At 46.0% G+C, this 18,399-nt stretch overlaps 1 long non-coding RNA gene across 1 annotated transcript; it reads left to right on the top strand.

Moving 5' to 3' along the window:
* The first annotated feature begins 11,113 nt into the window (after positions 1–11,113).
* On the top strand, positions 11,114–17,626 carry LOC119718395 (uncharacterized). The gene is made up of 2 exons (XR_005269417.2): positions 11,114–12,672; positions 13,855–17,626. It is a non-coding gene; the product is annotated as an uncharacterized lncRNA (long non-coding RNA).
* Positions 17,627–18,399: the final 773 nt, after the last annotated feature.

The raw sequence follows: 18,399 nt of genomic DNA, 5'->3' as shown, positions 1-18,399 counted from the left end.
CTTTCCCTCCCCCCCCCCCCTCCTTCTTTCCCTCCGCCGCGGCGCCCCCTCCGCTAATTAGCGCTAATTGCCGCCGCAGACTTTGCTCCCTCGCTGCCCGCCCCTTCTGTCCCTTCCTTCCCTTCCCTCCCTCCCCTGCCCGCCCGGCGCGGCTCTGCCCCAGCCCCAGCCACAAAATGGAGGACGGCGGCGGCCTCGTCCCCTCCCCCTACTCCCGCCCGCCTTCCCCCCCCCGACGTGCGGCGGCTCTGGAGGCGGCGGGCACATGGAGGCCGGGCGGCAGCGCCCGCTCCGCTCCGCTCCCTGCCCCGCCGGGCTCAGCACGGCCCGGCCTGGCTCAGCTCCGCGCCCCTCACCGCGGGGCAGCGCCCGCCGGGCTCAAGCGAGGGGGAACGGTGCGACCTGTTGGCTGAGGACGGCAACTGCAGCCGCCGCTCGGGCTCCCAGGGGCCGCCCGCACGCCCCGTCCTGTCCCGGCCCCCCGACGGCCGCCTCCAGCCCCGTGCTGCCGGCGGGGCCGCCCCGCTTCTCGCCCCCCGCACTGCCACAACTGCCCCGAGCCGGGGGGGGGAGGCCGCGGCCTGGAGGTGGCTCCCCCCCCGAGGGCTGAGGGGGTCAGGAGGGGTCCCCCCGGCGCGGCTCCCCCCGGCCCCTCCGCGGTCTCGGCCCCGGGCCGCGCTCACCTGCACTGAGCCGGGCGGGGAGAGAGAAGCGGGGGGGGAACGGGTCGGGGGGGGCCGCCGAAAAACGGCGAAAAGTCATGGGAAAGGCGCCCTCCAGGTCAAAAAGGCGCTCGAGATGCGGGCAGGGGCTGGGGGGGAAGGGGTGAGCCCGAGCCCGTGGACGTCGGAAGGGATTGAAGGGCTTGAAGCCCCCGGAGCACCGAGGGCACAGGGCAGGAGGCACTGAGGGCACGGCTGTGTCCCTCGGGCAGCGAGCCTCAACCTCAGCAATCACGGCAGCATCTCCCTAAGAGGCTCCCAGAGTGTGCCAGTTTGCGAGGAGCAGCCAGGCATTCCGCAGATCCGGAGCTGGGTTTAGATGCAGAGGCAGCAGGAGGATGAGGCGCTGGGGGTGCAACATCCGCAGCGGTGCAGTCTGCTCGCTGGTGGGACAGCGCTGCCTCACCAGTCACTCATTCCTGACAGATTCCTGGACAAGAAAAGCCCAGAAATTGTCACTGAGGAAGTGGTCCAGGAGTTAAAAATACCGATGAAATAAAACAGCAAAGTCGAAAATTCTGCTGCCTTGGAGAAGTGGGGAAAGCTCCGAGGGAACAGGTTGCGCTTTCAGGGCAGAAGTGAGCCTCGCGTTTTTGGCTTTCCCTGGAACTGGAAAAAAATTAGGTGATGGAGGGGGAGGGTGGTGGTTGCCCTTTTATGTGTGTATCGATTGTTCTGATTAAGAACAATTAAATGAGCTTGGAGATGATGACCAGATAATGCTTGTACCAGAAGTGTGTTGACAGGCTGTTAGCATCTAGAAATAGTTAGTATTGTACCCAATAAATCACTTTGCATAATACAGGTTACGTTAATGAGATAGGTTTTTGTCTTTCCAGCTATTTAAATCCAAATTTGGGTATTCTTGTACCAGGAAGGGAAAGAAAAGGCCAAGTAAAAGCAATGTTTCAAAAGCACAATTATTCTGCCCTTCATTTTTAACTAATGAGTTGATTTTTCTTTAGTGCAACACTGACTTTTGGAAGATACTGATATATGTTATGTGATCTGCAAAATAAATGCACACTGTGTTAATATTTTAGTAATTTATGTTGTACATCTGAAAAATGGTTCTAAAAATCTAGATATTCTTCTGCAATCCCCCTTAATCTAGTGGATTTTTGAAAGGCATATTTAAAATGGCACTCAGAGCTGTCTTCTTGTGCTTTTTGAATGATGCAATGAATTTACAGCTAACAGGAAACACTTCTTCCCATTCAAGGGAAATAGAGAAGTCAGACTGCTCACAAAGGCTACAGAATCTTTGCTACCAGGTACAGGAATGTTGAGGGGGACTTCTGTATGAAACAAAGGCAAGAATGTGTCCTAAAGCATACCTATTTGCTATACCTAGCAAATTCACTTCAATTTATCGCTCTGTGAACATTCTACCATAGAAACTGCCTGGCATTTGGCACCCCTCCTACCCAGTGAAACTTTGCTAAACTCGAGTCTAGGGTACGTATGGCAGGACATCAGCCTGCGTAGGAGAGCTGTAACGCCGCAGTATGCTAGCTTCACTCTCAACTTTCTGTAGACTCAGGGAACTTGTTTACCAAAGCTGTTTATTTCTAAGACATTTAGATGAAACATCTGTTTATAAACATGCTCGGATGCTTGATTAAAACTGTTTTTGCATGGTAATGAGTAGGACATTCCTTCTCTGATGAATAGTTCTGTATCTTAATATCATCTTTTATCCAAAAGGGCATGATTTTAGTTTGCTAAACAGAATTTATCTACCAGCATCACACGGTGACATTGTAGAAGAGTGCAAAACAGTGAGCAAACAGAGCATCCTACAGGCTTTTCGTGAAGGGAATGCTGAAGCAGACCAGAGTGGGATATATGCAGAAATGGAATTTGGCCAGAGTAGAATGATTTACATTTTTACGCTCATGAAGGATGATTTTTATTTGTTGGTAAGCACAGCAGCACTCATTACAAGGTCATCGTTGGTAACACTCACAGTAAGCTGTATAGCTGCAGCCACGTTTGAACACAGTCAGGTTTGTTCATTGTCTTCGCTTGGCTACTACACACGAGAATTCTTACTTTTACATTTGTTCCCTTTAAATATCTTGTATTGAACTGAGCAGAAGAAAAATCTCAGGTATTTTCTGCTTCTAGTACATAAAGCTGGGAAGGGAACATTGCTGATCCTCGCTTCTTTCAGCTACAAGTGCTACTGCAGGAGAGCTAGCGCAAAGCCCGCGGGATCGAGGGGTAGCACTGCCCAGCCGGCCCGCCTGGCCCTGGCCAAGGCATTCTGGCCTCATGCGAGTAATGCTCTCCGACTGAACAACCTGAACATACCTTCTCCTTTTCTTTTCCCTCAAACTGAAAAGTTCCCTCAGGTATTCCTACATGAATAAACATGATGTAAAACCACTGTCCAGGAGTAACATGGTACCTTGTACGTAACTCAAAAATGCATTCTGCGATGACACTCAGATAAACCCCATCCTTGTTAGTACTAGTCCTCTTCTAAATATACATTTTTTGCAATATAACAGCCATTATAATATCACTGTGGCTATTTTACAAATGTTAAATAACTAAAAAAAATAAAATTGAAATTTAGTTAAATAACTAAAGAGTTCAAATACAGGAGGTTTTTATGTCTATCTCAGGACATGTAATAATTTTGTATGTATAAGTATTCTATGTAAAAAATATATTTGGAAAACTGAGAGAAGAATTATTTCTAAACAAGTTTTGAGTTGAGGAAGAACTAATAAATATCTGGAAAAAAAAAAAAAAACAGGATCAAAAGAAGGATTGAAATGTATTTTCTGCAACCGAATTTTTCTGACAATAAAAATTTTGGCTGTAAATCAGTGTATAACTTTGAAAGAGACTGAGCAAGGAGGGCTCCAAGCCTGGTGAGCATCCAGCATACCCAGTAGTTCTGTGGAGCCACAGGCAGAGAAGAGTGATATTGAGTTGTCAAATCATAGTTTTTAAAAATATACAAATGGCTGTACATTCCTATGCCACAGTATAATAATACTGCAAAGGTAATAACTTTCAACCTTAACAAATACTAAACACAGACATTAAAATATCTAACTGTAGCCATTATTAAATCATTAAAACATAATTATGACTCTTACGGAGAAGATCAAGCAATTGATGGAAATCAAGAACCAACTTCAGATCTGCGTACAGCACACCAGACCAAATGTCAGAAAGAAATGTCTGAAGAGAGCTGCCTTGGTTTGCTGGATGCAGACATAAATCTGGCTGTCTGGGTGTTAGTGTGGACAGTGCAGGGAACCCTAAGACAAGGAGGTGATGCCACACGTGACTTTGAAGTGAGCTTGCAAAATGTAATCCACAGGAAGCACATAGGTGAAAAACTGGTTTGCAGTCACACAGGGAAAAAAAATAAACCACTCTAAACTCAAGGAAACAACTTTAAAATGATCGCACACAAGGAATTTTAAAATATGGGGAAATTTCTCCAGTTACAGACTGCTGACAAGCCCAATAGGAATGGAGCTGACACATGGGTCCCAGTTGGCAAACATATATCGGCCACTAAGGATCTGTACTAAATCACTTTCAGTGCCAGAAACAGACTAGAAAAAGAAAAAATTTTTGAAGTTTTTCCAGATGAAGTGATGTGCTCACGAAATACAATAGCAACAACTTTCTCTGTAACCTTCAAGAAAATAGTGTCTGAAATGGTGCTTGCAATTAATGGAGATCAAGTTCAATTGGTTGGATCTGCTTTACATTGGCAGCACAGAGAAGTTTGCAGGCTAAGTGATTGATTTGCCAGTATTTCAGTTAAAGTACTGAAATGGACACAAATGATGTCTTTGATCTCTGAAGCAATCGATAAAGATAAGCTAAAGTTAAAGAAAAAAAATGCCGAAGAACAAGAGCTACGATATCAAAGGCACTGCAGAATGGAAAGAATTTGGTCAAACCATGAGCATGGTATCACCAGTGACCAAAAGTCACATTAATGGAATAAAATCTTACTAAATAAATATTTGCAGAGATACCAGGAATTGGAAGATGATTATTCAGAATTATACAGAATAAAGAATTTGCACTTTTGTAATAAATACAATGTGAAGTCCACAAATAACAAAACATAAACTCCTTAACCTTGCTCCAAAGTACCAAAAACAAAGGTTGCATTGCCTTTTCCTATGAAATGCTAATTCTGCATCTGTGCATCTGACAGCTCATGCAATGCCACAGTTTTATAGGAAGACCTTTTCCTCCCTTTGCAATCTGTTGTCTCTACAAAAAGGCAGTGACGTGCCTAGTAGCTCATGCTCTGCGCAAATGCAGATCCTTTGAGATCGTGGTTGTCTCATAAGGAGGTCAGTTTTGTTTCCTATCAGCTTGTAAGCAATGTTGTTTAGTTCTTGAACATACATCAAAGTCATTCAGCCAGTGACTGCAGTCTGTCAATAGTTTCCCAGCTAAGCCAGAAAGGAAAACCATGTTCCCCAGCTGCGGTTTCCACAGGCAGAGGATCACATTTCCTTACGAATAGGCAGTGAGCAGCATCCTCATGACTGCGGATTTATTTGTCTGAACGGACTCCTGGGCCCAAACTCAATCTAAGTGTGCATTTGCTATTAACTTTAGTAGGTCACAGACTGAGGCACTGAGGGTCTGTGCCATGCCCTCCTTCATCCTCTGCAGGTTAATAGCTCATTGTATTTTTTTAATTTCTATGTGTTTTTTCCTGACTTTATTCCCTGTGCTGGTCCTTATTCTGTTCTGCTGTACTGCTGTATTTTATGCTTTGATTTCCCGTTGGGCCCTTCGCTTCTACATGAACTGCTGTTTTAGCTCCTCCACCATGCCATTCGGGGATCCTTCCTTTTTACACGTATGGGTTGGCTCCACCAGGATCCCTTTATCCTCCCCTTCTCTCCCAAGCTCTCAGAGAACAGAAAGCCTCCCCCTTCCTCCTCCCAGGGCTGGACTCAGATGTGTCCTGCCCCAGACCACCATCAGCTTCCACCCCTGCTGGCTTTAATGGAGATGTCCTGTGGCACGGGGCTCTGCCAGATTCTCAAGGCAGGCGTTAGCACACCTGGGCTGGTTCAGGCTGGCAAGTGTGTTAACCTGTTACCTGGGAAGAGGGAACAGTAAAGGCTGCTTGTGTGCTGACAATTGCAGGGGTATTAAGCATTCAGTTCTGACGTGCAGAACTTTAATCAGGAAGGTGAAGTCTTTTGGCCCTTCTTAGGCTCATGCCTAAACAGAGAAAAAAAAACAAAACAAAACAACATAAAAGTTGTCACTGGAAAGAGAAAAGAGCACAGAGTAAAACTTTGTGCATATGAAATAGAATGAAATTGAATTCATTGAAATGAAACACACCTCCAAGCTCATTATATCAATACGCACTGAGGAAAACTGAAGCCTGTACCCAACTGATAAAGCCCTGCACAGGGTTAAATCTCTTTCTGGCACATCTGATATCAACTCGCTCTAGTTCCATCAGCAGAGCTCGGGCCTCGGTGTTTACCGAAGCCATAAGAACAATCCAAGTGCTGAATCCCCCTGCCCCGGGTCCATACTGACAAAACATTGAGAGCTGCTTTCGTCTGCAGCTGTTTTGTGTAAAAATGAAATCTCAACTGCACGTGGAAATTAATCTGAGAAGGTTATGGTCTTACTGAGCCTTTCTAAATGCTGGGATGTGGATCCATAACAAACGCTTGCAATACTAAAATGCTGCGACCAACAGACAATAGAAAGGCTGTTCAGAAATTGGGGGAGAATTAATTGGGTTAATTGAGGAGGAGGAGCACTTTGAGACAGGCATTAGGGGTGAAGTCATATGTAAGCGCACACAAATAACTTTGTTGTTTTTAAGTTTTGCCGAAACATCTGGCAACAACATGCAAGGAAGAGGAAACTTTTGTTTTATGCATCAAGACCTCTCTATGAAGAAAAGAAAACTTTAGCTAATTACAGGATGCCTGCAAGAAAAGAACCACCTTTGATTTCCACCAATATTTTTTCCTGCAGCACAATGCCTGGTAAGAATCAGCAGCAAGTGACAGATCCCAGTGCAGCCCGGGACATGTGGCGGTACCACTGCCCATCAGCCAAGGCACACGAAGGTGGCCTGGGCTCCTCGTGCCATGGAGGCCCAGACACCGCTCGGAACAGCACAGAGCAGAGCCTGGGTGCAGAAATTTGCACGCTCATTGTGTGCTTGCAGTCCCACGGGGCAAAAATACTAACAAAAGGACAGCAGGGAGTGCAGGGATGGGAACATTGCCTTGCTGCTCCCTGAGTGCAGGAGGCACTCAGTGCCGTGCTCTGCAGTGCTGCAGTGTGCGTAGTGCCTCGTAGCACAGAGCCCGGGGTGCTGTGCAGTCCTCCTGGCTCAGCTGTGGCTTTGTCCAGGTAGGAAGTACCTAGAGAGGCAGATCTTGCTGCGGGATGGAGGCCTGCCCTTGCTCACTGGTCTGGTGAGAAGTCCGGGAATTGCCATGTTTGAAGAGTTAGTCAAGTGCAAATGATAACGAGAATAGGATTTGATTTTCCATTTATGTGCTCCTGTTGGGGACTGGAATGCTGTAGTAGTAATGGTGCCACAAAGGGGCAAATTAATGAACACTTCCAAAGCAGCCATGGCACTAACGTGCTGAGAGTCTGAGCGAATGTGGCAGTGCGTTTCCGTGTCACTCCGACACAGCAGACACATTGCGGGAGTACAGAACACAGCAGATGATACTTGTTTTCTTTTGTTTTAAAGCAAGTCATACCTTCCCATGTTAGTAATTACAAATCATGTTCTATAAATCTGGGGCTTGTTAGCAGTAAAACACAATTATATACAACTGGGTTTACCACAAAAAGAAATTCAGGATTCCAGACTGCAAGTTTAAAGCTCAGACTCATAAATAAAAAATGTAAGTAAAGGTATAAGCAAAAGAGAAGTGTTCCCACTAAAAATGTTTTATGAAATGTCAGATACCTCTTAAAACATCTGTCTTTACTGCAAGAGATATGACACCTCCTTCAATTGAAAACATAAATCCGATTTGTGCCACATTCAGTACCGCAGATGGGTACAAATTTAGAGTCTGATCCAAGCCCAGGAGTCAATGGGAAGGAATCTGTGAATCGCAGTACATGCTATGTATGAAGAAAACTTTTAAATCTTTTCTTAAATATCACACACCTGACATGGAGGAATTCATAGGGATTAAGTAAAGAGATGGGACATGAAAATTTGGTGCACAGGCTTGATCTTTTAATTACTTTTAGAAAAAGTGTTCGTAGATGTCTGTCCTTATATTTCATGTTCCATCTTACTTATACCCTGTTGATTTTTTTTGTTTGTTTTTGTTACAGTATTTGCATGAGTATAACCTTTAAAGGACTTCAGTTTTAAACAGGCTTCTTCTGTGATGTTAGCTGGGAGAGTAATAAAAAACTAAGGTTATTTGCTCGCTAAGATTATGCTTGGCATCAGTCTGACATCACAGCAAGTGCTGCCAAAATTGCAGTTCCAGAAATAAAGATAAATTAAAAGAATTTAATTTTATATTGAGAGGTACAATGAGTTTAAGGACAACCTAAATGTTATGGTAGTGCAACACCCTTTAGGACACGTGCTTATTTTGTCACATGTTTCTACATCACCAGGAGCTCCCAGCCCCTGGCTCATATGTGGATCCCAAACCCTTCAGGAGAGCAGACAGCTCTATCACAGTTTCATATGAAACACTCTAAGGAATAGTGCCTCTCCTGCTTTTTATTCAGCAGCAGCCTGCAGCCAGCCACCTCCAGCCCCTCTGCCTCCCCAGGCAGGTGTTGGGGCACAAACCCCTCAGCTTGCAGCAAGTCACACACCTCTGCTTCGGTCCGCTCTGTGCATCTGGCTTGTCACTTCAGGAGTTACCAAAGGCGATGGAAACGCTGGCACGCCTGCAGGCACGCTCTCACCTCTCCCACCTCTGCGGGCATTACCTCAGCAGCAGGGCACGGAGCTCACGCAGGACAGGGCGACACGACCAGGGCCGTGCACAGGAACGCAGTGCCTGGACCTGGGGTGGGCACGGGCAGGCCCTGGGCAGCTGGGCTGAGACCCCCCCCCACCAGGTGCCAGCATGGCCGGTGGGTTGGGGCCCTGGGCAGCGCGGGGCACAGCCATGGGGCTGGGGGAGCCGCACCGTCGGGTTTCTGCTCCTTCGAGGTCTCTTTCTAAAATTGGTGATACTTTGGTTTTGTGTTGCATCACAGCTTAATTACATGCTGGGCGGAACAAATGCTTTCTTTTGTTTCTTTTAGGCTGCAATTTAATGCCACTGACTCTGGTACCACTAGAAAGAGCAGATAATTGTTGCCTATCTGCCTGATAGATCTCAGCTCTCTTATCTGGTAGGCCTCCCACTGCCACCCCTCCTCTCATCTGAGGTTTCCCTTCTTTACAGACTCTCAGCAGCTGTTTTCGTGCTTTAATTATAATTCGTGACCTTTTCTATTCCTTCCTCAGTTTTAACATACACTTCCCAAGATGGGCAGCCAGAACTGCGTACACCACGCAAGATCCAGTAATGCAGGGATGCTCTCTGGCTTGTTTTCTCCTCCTTCCCTCACAGTTCCCAACTCGCTGGTAGCCTGTTCCTGACAGCCAGCAGCGAGTTTGTGTTTCTGCAGAACTTTGTGTCTCCAGTAACCCTTTTTTCCTGGGTGCCAATACCTAATTTACATCTTGTTGCACACACCCATATACATTTCTTACTGCATTTTGTGCTTCCTTATGTGTATTACTTATAATTTACTGGCAGTAAGTTCAGCTGGCTATTCTTATCATCTAGCCATTCTTTGTGGTGAGACACTCCTGCAGCTCTTTTCAGATAGATTTTGGTTTTGCAACTTTGAATAATTTATCATCACCAGCCAACTTTGTCACCTCCTGCCACCTCCTCCTCTTTTCGAAGCCATTTATGAATACCTTGAATGGCACGGGTCCTGTACAGATCCCTGTGGGACTCCACTAATAATCTCCTTTTGCTTTGAAATAATCTATTTCTGCCTACCTTTTTCTTCTGTATTTTAAGCACTTTTTGACCCTTTAGAGAATCTTCTAATTTTCCCTTGATAGCTCAATTTATCTGACATGAATGCTGTACCAAAGTAGCACGAAGTAGGGAGTACAGGAATGGATTTGACCTTTTATTAAAAAAAAAGCAGCAAATGAAACCCACAGGCCCAGTTCTGCTGGATGGAATACCTGGGAGAAGCTGGAGTAACTTTGGGAAATTACCAGAGCCATGCTGAGAGGAGCAAGAGCCTGAGATCCCTGCACACAGATGACAGCAGTTCTCAGCTGACTACACAGTTTGAACAGGAGGGTTTGGCCAGGCAGGCTCGCTTGCAAAATTAAAACTCCCAAATTTGCAAACTCCTATGCAAGAGTGTGTTAGTGAAAGAATTTGGGTTAGAAACACAGCTGTAGAAGTTGACTCTCCCGATCAATGCAAAACATTCTAGAAAATGTATCTCCTTTGGAAAAAAAAAAAAGTTTTTATCAGTTTTTCAGGTATTGTGTGAAACTACTCATTAGTGTGCAGGTAATAGCCAGACACACCCCTTCTGTCACAACAGAAGAGCTTGTGTGATGGTAAAAGTTCTGCAAATGCGGTGATTTATGAGGCTTACCACAGCCGAGGAGAAGCTGGCGCTTATTACTAGCTATGAATTATTATAAACATTTCTGGCAGCGAGTTGGTGAGCGTGCCTGTGCTTCCTACGCACTCCAGGCAGAGCTGGTGCAGCTCCCAGCCCACTTGCAGCCACAGCCCAGCACCGCCGGGCCTGCACGTCCTTCATTTCGGGGAGCTGCGGCCCACGGGGTGCTTTGAAGGGTCACACAGAGCCACCTACATCGCTGCCCTACCAGAGGCGATCAGACGCGAACCAAACACTTGCATCCCTTGTTGTCTTGTGGTGCTCTTGCATGGGCTCATCAGCTGGCAGCCCTGCCGTGTCACCTGCACCTACGGGCACACGGAGGGAGCACTCAGAAAGCTCTCAGCATGCGTTCAGCTTGCCTGGGAAGGGAAACGCTGGCTGCCTTATGGTTCTGATCAGGGCCAGTTGGGATGTGACAAATTTCTGGAGTGCAAAGTAAAACAAACCAGAGAGCGAATAACAACAGAGAGGAGAATGAAAACAAAACAAAATCAAAATGGATACAACTGAACATGCTTTCAAATGAGAGCTTCCAGAAGATTGCAGGACAGTAGGATCAAAGTATGGCATAACTATCAAACTGTTTTCTTAAACCTAAACATACTTGGCCCTTGCAGCACACTATTATTAGATACAGATTGTGCATATGTGTGTGTAGGAGGAGCTTGGGCTTTTCCTGCAGCTGCGCTGAGCCTCGCAGGGCCGTGCAGCAGCTCTGTGCAGTCGGTGGCAGGCCCAGCTGGGCACCGGCACGGAGTGCTGCGGGGCTCCGCGCCTCCCCCCTGACACCAGCCCACCGGAGAGCTGCTGGAGCCACGCAGGACAAAGGGCTACAGGGAAGTGGGAAAGGGAAGAGAAGAGCAGAGCAGGGGAGTGCTACCGAGCAAACACACGTGGCTGAGAAATACGGAGCCCCTTCTGTCACAGCGCTGCTCCTGGAGACGTGGGGTGGGAACAGCAGCAGCTGAGCAGCGGTGCCAGTGCCCGCAGCCCCCAGGGGACAGCACGGGTGGGTGCCCTCTGGCCACAACAGTTCAGGGAAGGAGAGAGGGAGAAATTTGCCCCCTGCCTTCTTCCTTCAGATGTATGACTCAAGAACTGCCCTGTTGGTCACACGGCTTTCAGTTTAAATGCTGGAGGAATATGCTGAGAGGTTAAGGCTGAAGGGAAGAGGCTTGGTGCCTCAGCTCTGCCTTCTGTAACCTGGCATTGCCTCGTAAGGCTGATGTAACTCCTGGTCTATAACTGTGAAGCTCTTTGTGATTGGCAGAAGGTAGAGACTAGAGAAAGAAATTAATAAAACAATAAATACTAATCTTAGAATGACTTTCAGCCACCCTTAAAGAGGAAGGAAAGAGCAGATTATGCACCGTAACTTATATACAGACTCCTGTGAAATTACAGGAATTGTCAGAGGTTAACATATTGCCCCCAAAGGCTCTTCTGTGCTTATGCAGAAAGTTGTATCTATCCTCGTCCATTACTGCAGTAACAAGGCACAAGGCTTGAAACGATTGCAAATGAAAGAAAACGGCATTACGATACGGTCTCCTCGCCAAAACACTGCCTGGTACAGCTAAGCATGCGGCCCTCTGAGCACTGAGATAAAGAGACGGGAAAACCAGAGGCCTGAAGGCAGCCGATGCCACCACCACTCCATCTGCGGGCAGTGGAGGCTGGCCGCGTGCCCTCCTCCCCGTGCCGCCTGCCCGACCTTGCTCGGCTCCGCCGCAGGGCAGCGATTGACGGACGGGTGCCCTTCGGTGGCTCACTGACATTCGTGCAATGTGGAACTGGGTTTGAGAGTATGCATTCCTCTCCTCACCCAGAATGAAAGTGAAACTCGGCGAGTTATTTCGGTCCTCGCCAAACCCGAAGCGTGGCAGAGGGACCGGCTGTGCCTCCAGGCTGGTGGCAGCGCAGCGAGCGGGTCCCTTGCTAGGATGCTTGGCCACAGGCGGCATCTCCCCGAAGGGACTGGTGACTATTTTTATTGAGAGACCTTTCTAAATAACTGAAAAAGAAAACAGGAAACCGCAGCACTGTGGACTGGAGCCCGAAGTGTTCTCACACATCTGCTGTTACTGGGGTGGCCACCATTAGGCAGTGGAAACTAATGGGGATGCTGGTGAGAAGACGGAGTAAGTGCATTTAATCACTGCGTCCTTTTACCTGTACCGCTACCGGTCAACTGGGACGATCCCTCAAATTCATGACACTCACATAGGACAGTCAACGGGAGCCAACATTTCAGGTAACATTCCCAATTAGTCATTAAGAAATAGCCTTATTATAGTGAATGGCAGGTAAGAGCTAGAGCATACCCAGGGCAAATTGCCTGGGCAAGGGATAGAAATTATGGGTTATATTAACCAGAAAAGCAATTTGCCGTCAGTGCCTTCACAGTGCATTGTATACCCTTGGCATTTTATAAACAGTTAATAATAACTGGTCAGGAGAAGAGTAACACAAATCAATGTACAAATTCAATTAGGAAGAGAAAATAAAAATATTATGTGAATTACTAAGCAAACCTGATACAGTTTAGCCTTGAGTTCAACATTTGTTAGGTTTGGATGAGAAGTTCTAATCAGATTTAAAGGAGGCTTCAAAAAATTAGTAGCAGATGTGAATGAAACAGATAATGATTTTCATTCTTGATTATGTGACCAAGGTTATAGATAGTGGGGAGGGCGTTCAGTGAAAATAATTTGGCTGGTGTGCTTGCAGCTTTTCTGGTAAAGATTAATACCTTACAGCTTTCTCTCATTTACCAAGGTGAAGAGTGATCAATTCTCAGTTGATCTAAACATAGATATAAAAATTGACAGCCTCAATTTCCTACTACTTTCCTCAAAATTTAATCAGTAAGGATGATGTGGTTTGCTTCTGTTGAAGGACAAAATATCTTCTGTAGAGGGAAGCGATACTAGGGTCATCCTTCAGTATGAGAGGATGCTAAATCTTCAATCTGGTACACGAAGACCTGCATCTTGTTTAGGTGGCCAGTAAAGCAAACTCACGGCCATGTAAAGGGCATAAGAAAGGGAGAAAACACGGGCCAGAGTCACAGACAGGGCTGATCGCTGTGTTTTGCTGACATGGAGCCGCACACGCTGAGGGTTTGAAGTTTTAAGCTACCTTCGAACGCACAGCGCCGGGCTCAGGGAGCCACACACGGCACCAGGACCTGCTCTGCAGCCCCAGCTTTCCTGCTGCAAGGGTCTGTCATAACTGCAGAAAAGAAAAATTAAAGAAACCAAATGTAAACAACAAGAACATGTACAGCAGAGTGCACAGAGCCTTGGGGGAATCTGGGAACTGTCAGCTGGCGCCTGGTTTCAAAACGGGGGCCCAGAGTTAAATGAGTTTCTGAAACTATTTCAATCTGCATGTGAAAGAAGAGGAATTTGTTGATTGTTGCGTTTTCCTATAGGCACAACTGACAGTGACAACTGGGCGCACTGGTGAGACACCATCGCATATTTTCTGGTGCTCCTCCCCAGCCCAAAACAAGAAAAAAGTGATTGTGAAAAACCTTTGTGAGACCATGAAATGGTGGAGGAACCACGATGAAGGAAACTGGTGAATTTCAGAGAATTATAGTATCATTTCTGAACATCTACATAGTCCTTAGTGAGCATCATTAGTTTATTGTGGTTTAAATAATGAATCTGGAACAGGACTGCTACTTCTTATGCTCTTTTGAAGAAGTCTCTCGTGATACACTTAGATACAGGAACGTGTAAAAGCCTGTGAGCCCTGTATGGCTCTGAGGACTTCATGTCCAGAAATGGTCTCACAATGACAGGATGAGACTGACCCCTGCATTTTCAAACCGCTTTATATGATTTTACTAACTGCAGATTTTCAGATGCTCTGTGATTTTCTGAATGCTCCAAACTACAAGAGAACTTTTGAATATTGGTACATAATTCAGATCATCTCTTTATAACATGGCCAAGCTAATAAGTTGGAGCACAAGTGATACAACTTTCTTTTCCCCTGCAGTTTCAGATTTACTTAGTTGCATTTAGGACCTTTAAGCATTGGAGTGAAGAGAGAATACAGAGACAAATATGTTGTTTGTTTTCCCAGTGCCAGATAGATGGATTCAATTTTCAGATTCCTTAAACTGCCAACAATGAAAAGTTGTAAAAAAAAAAAAAAAAAAAAGAAAAAAAGAGGGGGGAAGCATTTGTTTTAAAGATCTGTCATGGTTTCTATAAACTGCACAGAATTTTTTTGTCATTTATAACAAAATTGATGTCACATGTACATTCTATCACTCGCATCTGATGATGTTACTTTAGTGAGAAGTTCAAATACGGTTAAAAGAAGAGAATATAGCTTTTTTTTTTTTCTTTTCTTTTTTTTTTTCCCCCAACCACCTTCATTTTCACCACAGGGGCAGCTCTACCCCAGACCTGGGGATTTTGTTAAAAGGCCCCTTCGTATTCATGTTGCTCCTCAGTGCAGTAGGACTCTGGAGGCTCAGCAGACACCCACGGGGTATCAGTGCTGGGGGGTTTGAGGACTGCCTCGTGGCGGGGCTGGGCAGCTGCTGGGACGTTCCCAGGGCAGGGGCAGCCCGGCTCCAGCTGTGCTGAGCTCCCCGCAGTCTGCCCTCACCTCAACCAGTGCTGTCTGACAACGGGGACGGAGCCCCGCATGTTAACATGTTACGTCTAAAAAGAGGCAATTTTTTCCCTTCGGCACTGAATACTTTTCACAGCTGTGTGCTGTGGAGAGGCAAAGGAGAAATGCTTGGGAAGCACATAGAACAGAGAGGTCATTTCTGTTGAGCTTTTTATTTCCTGTCTTTAAGTCTGAATTAATTTAGATTGCAATTTTTAAACAACACTTGCAGCCAGTGAGAATTGGACAAAGTTCCTCTGCTTCCCTGACACTTTTCCACCTTAAGCAGGGATAAACACATTCTTTATTTTCAAAGCTCCTCAGGATGGTAGTTATGCAAGTTTCCCAGAACAGATTTCCTTCACCATGCACAGAGGGGTTAAGCTGCAAGCCTGAAAGTCACTGAGCAGGAGGGCTTCCAGGACAGCCAGGGAGTCAGCTCATTCCCAGCCAGGAAAGAGATGAAAGACCAAATCCTGAGCTGTCACCCCTGACAGCCTTGCTTAAATAGGACTGGGTCAGGCTAATGGCTGGCTGTCAACAGGAGTGAGTGTTTATAAAAAATGCTAAAAATAGTCTACAGTATGATATATGCACTCATGGGATAATTTGCAAAGCGTACAAAGAACAATTAGGGCCACGAAGTCCATCGACTGCAAGGCCAATTGCGATCACCCAACATAGTCACCAAAAGACCACAGGCGATCCAATTTCTGTATTGCCTAGGGAACAATACCTAATTTTAAGTTTGTGTTTTCCAGTGGGAGAGACTTCTGCCCAGGCATTTTAGCTCTGCTGGGGTGAGCTCCCTTCAAAATGAAACGTATGGGCTCATCTCAGGGGTAGCCTGGCTGACCTCTAGGCACTGGATCTCGCTGCTCCTTGCTTTTGGGACAGAAGGCCATCCATTTAATAACCTGATGGGGAAGCCAGGCCCCCCTCTGAAGGCTACAAATTTCATTGCAAAATGATGTGAAGTGGTATAGCTGATCACTAACAGTTACCAGTGTGAGTTCTGGAACAAGCTCTGCATGTAAAGTGTTGGTTGATGTCCTAGAACTGCTCCCTGCTCTGGAAGCATTTGTGACTTACACATTACCATATCTTCACATGGAAACTCTGCAAAATGTATTAGCTGTTGTCACCCAGTCCCAATACTGAGTCCGTTTGAGAAGGCATCAGCACCCAGAAAGGTAGCCTGTTAGTAGAGCAGTGGTAGGTACTGGTAATAAAAGTCTGCCTTGTTTCCTGCTATCTGTTAGGAAATAGAGATAACCAGGTTTGGGTTAGAGATCATCTACACATTGGGAAGTCACAGCTGGGAAAAACGAGCATCAATAAGAAGTAACGAGGTAAGACACAAAACAGTTTTCAAACCAGTTCTGAAGAACTGGCCTACTTAATGCAGTCTTTCCAAACCAAAGGTGACTACATTTCTCACTCTTTCTCTTGCTGATAACGTCATGAAATTAATTTTCCACTTTGCCTTTAATCTTAACTCACAAGGACTAAAACAAAAAGTTGTTTTATGCACTGGGTAATTTTTTGCAAACAGTATTTGAGAAAATCTAACTAGAGCAAACCCTATCTCAGCTTCCTCTGGCACGCATCTATCTTTTTTTCGGTTTCATTTCCTTAAAGGAAATAGACTCATTCTGCTCTGAGACCTTTTATTCCTCCTGGGCGTATATGCCACAGAAAAGTAATTAATATGTAATCACAGACTAATTAAATATGTTCTTTTATGTTTTGCATTTATAAATCATGACTAACAGCCTGAACTCTCAGGTCAACGGCCATCTTCATCCCCTACTGTTTTCTGTATTCCTGTTATAGTCATATTCTTCATTTTATTCACTTTCAAAGTACTACGCTATTTGTCCGATAGTCAAGCAATAGCGCTCACTGATCCGTACAACTCTTCAAACAGAAGTGGAAAAAGAAGGGTCAAAGACAGGACGCATCACCTGGAGCTCCTACAGCCTAAGCGCTGTCCCAAACTCCTTCAGAAAGACTTGCTGAACCAGCACAACTCCTTATCAAATATTAAACCAAATGATGATGCACAACAGTTTACCTCAGCCTAATTCCCTTTTTTAAGCATATTTTTTTCTTCCTAATCTCAGGCATTTGGGGTAACTTTCCATTGCTCTGCCTGGGTTCCAGGAGGGCCAGGCCTGCGCACAGAGCCCTCTGCCAGAACGCGCCTCGCGGCCAGCACGTGCTTTGCACATCAACAAGATTTCGGCAGAAAAAAATAGGAACTTCATTGCCTTTCTGTCTTTAATACACAGATGACAAGCTTTTATAAATCAGTGTCCACTTTTTGGTGTTTGTTTGTTTGTTTTTAGAGTTTGCTTGCCGCCGGTTGGAGTGGTGGAGGCTGCGCTCCCGGCTGCGGTTACGCCGTCCCCTGCGGCGCCTGGAGCTTGGCCTCCGCGAGGAGGCTCCGCGGGGCACACCGCAAAGAAAAAGCAGTGTAGCTGGCTGGCTTCAAATGAAAACACTTTATTCACAAATATTCTTTGTAACCCGTCGTGCATTTTAAAAAGAAGTTCTCACTAACAGTCTACCGAAGTCTTGTGTGAATCACTAAACTATCACAACAATCTGGAATAATTGGCAGTTTTCCACTTGAAAAACCTATTTTACTTAGCTTGTGTCTGCTGGGTCTGAAAAGAACTGTTTTTGTACAACATCCAGAATTCCAGGAAAACCTGCAGTTCCCATTACGCAGTAATTTCTCAGTTTCCAGAAACAATCTCCCACTAACCAGATAAGAGTCTTTTTAATAATTCTGCTGGTGGTGTCGCTTTTACCTTCTAATGGTTAATCTATGTAGCAGCTGCTTCATCCTCCCCTTTCTAATGAAGCTCTGCCATGAGGTTAAACACCTCCTGTTAGCCTCTGGCAGCTCCCCCCAGACCACGCGCTCTCTTTGAGCCCCCCATCTGCCCACGAGCCCCTCTCTACACTGCCCCGCAGGGGGCTCACACCGCAGACCCCGCTCCACTGCCCCACAGATCCCATGCCTGGGGGATCAGAGCTGTGGCTGCAGGCAATGGGAAGTCTCACAGAGGTGCTCAGAAAAGGCAAAAAGGCAGCAACAGATCGAGTCCAGTTTTGGAGGTCTGGACCCCCAGAACAGAGTAAAGACAGGGGCAAAAGTGTTGCTTCCTTCTGTGAAAACACTCAAGGGCCATGCGCCCCGTTACACAGCGATAGCAGTCCTAACAGGCCTGGTTTAGAACTGCACACAATATGTAGGAAGCAGCAAGCTAGTGAGAAAATTATATCTTGGAATGGTTCGGGTTGGAAGGGACCTTAAAGATAACCGGTTCCA

This window comes from Anas platyrhynchos, chromosome 14 (assembly GCF_047663525.1).
Source record: "Anas platyrhynchos isolate ZD024472 breed Pekin duck chromosome 14, IASCAAS_PekinDuck_T2T, whole genome shotgun sequence".
NCBI classification, from domain to species: Eukaryota; Metazoa; Chordata; class Aves; order Anseriformes; family Anatidae; genus Anas; species Anas platyrhynchos.
The sequence above is the reverse complement of the archived record's forward strand: the minus strand, read 5'-3'. Positions and strand labels throughout refer to the sequence as shown.